This window comes from Pelophylax lessonae (assembly GCF_965119305.1).
Source record: "Pelophylax lessonae genome assembly, chromosome: 1".
In the NCBI taxonomy this organism is placed as follows: domain Eukaryota; kingdom Metazoa; phylum Chordata; class Amphibia; order Anura; family Ranidae; genus Pelophylax; species Pelophylax lessonae.
The window spans coordinates 601465306-601471649 of record NC_138768.1 but is presented as its reverse complement, the minus strand read 5'-3'; positions in this window follow the sequence as shown (position 1 = coordinate 601471649).

The following is a 6344-nucleotide window of genomic DNA, read 5'->3' as shown; positions in this document are numbered from 1 at the left end:
CGGGATGTACCGGCACACAGATTCACTGACAGTCTGCAGGAAGACCTGCATGGCACCAGCTTTAGAGGCTCCAGAAACAAAAAATTATAAATGCAAAAAAAATGTGCATTTAATATTTTTTTTTTAAAAAGTGAACTTATTTAGGGCCCCATGCACACTGGGCTTCTGAATGCCTTTACCCCCGGCAGGAACAAAGTGATGTTTTTCAAATGCATTTATGCAGGTCAAGAATTTGGGTGTTCATTCATTCCATTGGTCAGCATACTAATTTATTCTGGCCATTGGAACAAATTAACACTAAAGCTCTTTAGGGAAAATCAGGGTTTCTTCTGCCCAAAAGTTCATCTGCTTAACGTGCTGGGGATGGTGTTTTTTTTTTTTTTTTCTGTATTTAAACCTGAAACACATAAAAATCAGCACAAGTGACATAGCTTACAGTTAGTATGATGTATCCCTTATGTTGATTCTTCTTTCAGGAGAAATTTTACACTGTCCCTGCCTGCACCCATCCCCACCACTGTAATCTTACAGTGTGTTGGGTTTAAGGCAGACCATGCATTATACTTTATTATTTCATTTTTTTTTTTTTTTTCATTTAACCAGCATGTTGAATGAAAAAAAAATGTGTAAATTCCCCCCTGCAATGCTATTGTGTTCTGCTGGTGGCACTGATTGCTCAGGAAAAACCCAACAGGCTGGTTTTAAAGCAGTCAATCAGTAATTTGACTTGTGTACAATCAGCTAGCCCATATATTGATCGAATGTCATCCAGGCCCTTCTTAACTGGCTGAACTTTGGTATTTCTAACATGCACCATAGGTGGACCCCTAAGGTGTTATGTGGGACTTTTTCACTGCTTAGTCACATAGAGGGACCCAGTATCCAAGGAGCACGTTCGGATGCTCCTGCAAAGGTTTGGGTTACGTCCGAACTACCTAAGGTCCCCCCCTCTATCCTTGTCCAGGAAATGAAATTACCCAGGTCTGATTTTAATTCTGTCCAGAACAAATTTCAGGAACCGCAGGCCGTGATTTACCAGCTGCTGTCACACAGACAATTCTCTCTCTCGATTTGCATACAGGTTCTGGGTCTGGTGGTATCCACCTTCAAGACAGTTCAGCTCCACAGGAGAATACCGAGGTTCATAGTGAGGTCACAGGTTCCTCTGGCAGATGCCCCAGGCATCATAGGAGTACAGTAAGGCCAGTATCATCCTCGGCTCAAGCTCCTTCCGCTGTTCCTGCAAGGAATCAATGGCGAAGGTCTTCCAATCATTTTGGTGGCCGTAAATGTTCCTTGGGGGCTACCTCTTTAGGAGGACCAGTTATCCCAAGGGCTAATCTACCATCCTTCTTTACAGTCTCTGGTTTTAATGGTTTAGCTATTGAAAGCCAGGTACTGTGGGATAGATGTTTGCCTGTATCAGTGATCACTACTATGGTGAAGGCAAGGAAGTAGTCTTCCAGCAAGATATACCATTGCACTTGGAAAGCGTACATTTCTTGGTATGAGTCGATTGGCGCTCATCCTCGATCCTTTTCTGTGACTCGGGTCTTAGCCTTTCTTCAATAAGGGGTTAAGCAGAAGTTGGCCTTGAGTACCATCAAGGGCCAGATGTCTGCTTTGGCAACCTTCATTTAGCGACCTCTAGCCACACACTCTTTAGTTTGTACCTTCATACAGGGGGTTCGACATGTGGCTCCACCTGTACGGTCTCTTTTGCCGCTGTGGGATTTAAATTTAGTGCTTTTGGTTCTCCAGAAACCTCCATTTGAGAATATTCAGGGGAATTCCCTTGCCTACATTGTCCCAGAAGGTGGCATTCTTGGTGGCTAATACCTCGGCCCGCAGGGTATCGGAGTTGGCGGCATTGTCCTGTCGTAGTCCCTATTTAGTGGTCCATAGGGATAAAGTGGTTCTTCGTCCCTGACTGTCATTCCTACCTAAGGTTGTCTCTGACTTCCATTTAAAGATTGGAAGAGGAGACAATTCCCCCTAACAGTCTCCAAAAGGGAAATTGGACTTTTTCTGTACCTCAGACTCAATACACAAAAGGTAAAAATAACAACATATTTTATTTATGCAAAAAATAATAAAAAAACAACTTATCTAGAAAAACACAGACAACATTAAAATACAGAAAAAACGATCAAAGGCTGGTCTAGCTGTGCAATAGTCCCACTAGTACTTAATACACTCCAACAGGGAGGTCACCTTTAAAGTGTATCCTCACTGAACACATGCTCCTCTACATGTTTCGCGGTTGAAAACGGCTTTTTCAGGAGGGACATATTAATTGGTATCTGGAATATAGTAACAAATATAGTTACTATATTCCAGATACCATTTAACGTGTCCCTCCTGAAGAAGCAGCATTCAACCGCAAAACAAGCAGAGGCACAGCTGCTGGTGGCGGCTGTTGAAATATCTGCTGCAGGAGATCCATCTGCACTATGCAGGAAAATCATGCAGGCCGAATGAAAAAACAAAGTATATGCTGTATGGACAAAGCACAGATTGCACAGGATTTATTAAATAGGCCTATTTTACCTTCTTAGTGGTAAAGTACTTGCCTTGTGATACATAAAGAGCTGTACACTTCATCAAGCTAGTAAATGTTTGGGTTTCCTTAGAAACATAAGTTCAGGGATGTCCTATTCAATTTGGTGTATGCAGGTTTCTGCGTCTTGGTCTGTAACTGCTTGCTGTTTACTCTGCCACATCCAGGTAAATGGTGGTCTATTACAGTCTATGAGGCCATGGAAAGCCTGGCCTAAAATGAAGAGGTCATCCCTGTACTCGCTGTGTGTGTGTGTGTGTGTGTGTGTGTGTGTGTAGCCTTTCACCTCCTAATTCCAGTTCAAGTGCAAGGACTGCCTTTTGTTTCACTTGACCCTCCCTTCTAGATTGTAAGCTCTAACGAGCAGGGCCCTCTGATTCCTCCTGTATTGAATTGTACTGTAACTGTTTTGTCTTCCCCCACATTGTAAAGCGCTGCGCAAACTGTTGGCGCTATATAAATCCTGTATAATAATAATAATGACTGGGACTGTGAGGTTTTTTTTTTCTTGCCAATGATTGTTGAAGTTTTAACCAATCTCTATATTGCCAGCTGTATCCAAAGAAAAGCAGGCCAAAGTGCAGTTTTGCTCAGGATAGCTGGAAGGGGGGGGGGGGGGTTAGTTAAGCATTAGTTTAGATCTGTCTTTACCTTTTTATCATGGAATAAGTTGTAGACATAATAACAATAAAACAATAAAGAATGTGGCATACTTAGCATATTTGACACTGACAGTAGAACATTTTTCTAACACTGCCCTTCCAATGCCTCCAGGTAAAGGGGATCAGACTATCAGGAGGAGATAGAGGGAATTGTTAAAAAATAGTTTTTCCCTGGAGTGGGGCTTTCTTTTTCAGTAATGATCATGCAGCTAAACCAATTACAATGGATAGAAGTGTAAGAAGTATGCCCTTTTCCAGACAGCTGAAAAGATCATTGGTGTCAGTAACTGAGAGGAAATGAGAGGCTCCATGCAGCTGGTTCTGCCAAGTGACATTGGTGCCAAAACTATACAGGCACCTTCATATGGGGGATCAGTCTCCAGCCAGGCCATGCCCCCAATGCATTTCACTCCGCCCATGGAGCTTAGTCATGGGGATCCTGAGCTGAGGCTGTCAGACACCCTCTTACGGCGTTTTGCAGGGATGTGCAACTTCCAGGACTTTTCCCTTTTCCATTAAATGTCTAGAACTGGGACGAGCTCTTTCCTTGTCTGCACCCCAAGAAGTTTCTACACAAGAGGACTTGGTGAAGCCTTGAGCAGCACCTGTCAGTTAATTTGGGTCACTGGGGGATCTGTCTGCCACAGCTCAGTGAACCTTTAGCAAACTTTGAAGAAACCCTAGAGTTCTATTGAACCCTGATTGAGAAACCTGTCCTTTAAATTGTGTTTTAGACACAAGTCAGATGTGGAAAAGCAAAGCCCATCTACCTGAGCCCCAAGGTGCCCGATTGTACCTTTTTGTTATAACCAGGTGCCTTAAGCTGGGTACACGTGGCAAAAACAGTCAGTTCAGCAGGAACTGGAAAACTTTTGGCCCATGTGTGTACAGCTGTCTGTTCTATAAAAGCCGATCTTACCACTGGCTTCTGTCAAACGGGAATGCTGGAAAATCAGCATCTTACTGACATCCGATCAGCGGTGGCTGCCAGCGTTAATCAGTGTATTCTGGTGGGGGACAGTCTCCCTGTCAGAATACAATAGCACAGCAGAGGAGATCGCCGCTCTGCTGGGTTGAACGAAAAAAAAAAAACGTAGTGTGTACCCAGCTTTAGAGCAGTAGCTTTACTGATTTTATCAACACAACTTCCCTTTCAGTAGCTACACCTATTTGTTCTATAACTTGCTATCATTAACAAAACAGAAAAGTTATGAGAAGGATTGAGAAATCTTGCATTGGGAAACTGTAAAGTACATGCTGTAGATGTGAGACAAGCCCTTTTGCACACCTATGCTCGCTCCGTTGACTATGGAGATCCACATTTTGCCTTCCTCCTTTTTGTTTCCATGTGCCTAGTGCTCTTAGTATTGCCCAGCTAATGTTTAGTAAGGGTTTTTATTTTATTTTTTTTATTGCTCAATGTTTAGTAAGTTGAGTGGCACACATCAGCCTCCGCATAGTACTTGTGGAATCTGAAGACCTGTTGCATTAAACCAGTTTCTCATTTGTAGTTCAGAACATCTTTCAAGTTTTTTGGTGTCATGTCCTTGTTGGGAAAATTGATTTTACTTTGTATGTGGTTACTGGTAAAGAAAATGAGGGGACGTCTCCCCAAAAGGAGAAAACACACAGCAGTAAAAGCTTAACAGAGAGCCTAAAGTAGAAGTTCAGCCTAAAACTAACTAACTCTAATGTAGCTATCTAACCCTATAAAGCAAAAAACGTTATACACACCTTTTCTACAGTCAGTCCGGTCTTCAACAGCGGATGCGGTGTGCAGGAGACAGCTAAAAATGGCTGGGAAATGCCTGGGAAGTGACTTTACCCGTAGACTTACTATGGGGCTTCTGTTGTCAGCTGCCTCTTCTGCACATGCCTACACAGAAAAGCCGCCGCTGACAGCTCAGCGTGGGACGGGACTGGCTGAAGAAAAGGTAAGTACAGGGATTTCTGCTTTACAGGGTTAGATAGATTTGTTTTGAATGTGAATGCCAGTAGAGCTAGTTTTAGGCTTAACTTGTACTTTAACTGAGAATCCAACATTTCTAAGCTCTCCGTTCACACCAATGCGACTTGTAATGCGATTTGGTACTGTCAAGTCGCACCCCATTGCCACCAATGGAACCGCTCATTTTGCCTTGACATATGTTGAAGTGATTATGAAACAGGTTCCTGCACTACTTTTATACCAATTATTTTATTTTTATTTTTTCTCATTGCGACTTGCATAGGCTTCTGTCAAAAATGTTGTGAACCAGGGCTTAAATGCCTCAAAAAGTGTTTATTGTTACACTAAATATAACAGGAGTAATGGAACTTTATCGATGGCAAGCCTATTAAGTCTCATGGAAGACGGTTTTACAGGATATTTAGCTACTAGTGGTAACATTCTGCAGGAAGATGTTTGTAGATGATGTGCAGTAAATCAGCAGCTGACATCTAGTCTTCCTTTTTTCTTTAAAGTGAAGTTCCACCCATTTTTGGAACTTTAGATCTATGTAATCCCCTTTAAAATGGCTTTTACCAATGGAAACTTTTTTTTTTTTTTTTTTGCTAGTAAATACCTTAATTTCTGCTTTATTCCTCCTCTCATTGAGTTGTATTGTATGCAATGTATTAAGGCTGTTCTCTGCCCCGCCTCCGCCCCGCCTCCTCTCATTGAGTTGTATTGTATGCAATGTATTAAGGCCGTTCTCTGCCCCGCCTACAATACAACTCAATGAGAGGAGGCGGGGCAGAGAATGGCCTTAATACATTGCATACAATACAACTCAATGAGAGGAGGCGGGGCAGGCACGGCTCAGTACAGCTCAGCTACTGCGAGATTTCTGGAATAGAATACATCCCAGCAGACACTGCGAATCGCCGAATGACGTCATCGCCGATCGGACCCGGAAGTGAGGAGAGGAGGAATAAAGCAGAAATTAAGGTATTTACTAGCAAAAAAAAAAAAAAAGTTTCCATTGGTAAAAGCCGTTTTAAAGGGGATTACATAGATCTATGTATTCCAACCTATTAAAAATGGGTGGAACTCCGCTTTAAATGTATGCAGTACCATCCAAAAATCATGTAAGTAGGAAACCTAAAATTCTGTTATGCCTACTGTGTAAGGAATGGAGAAA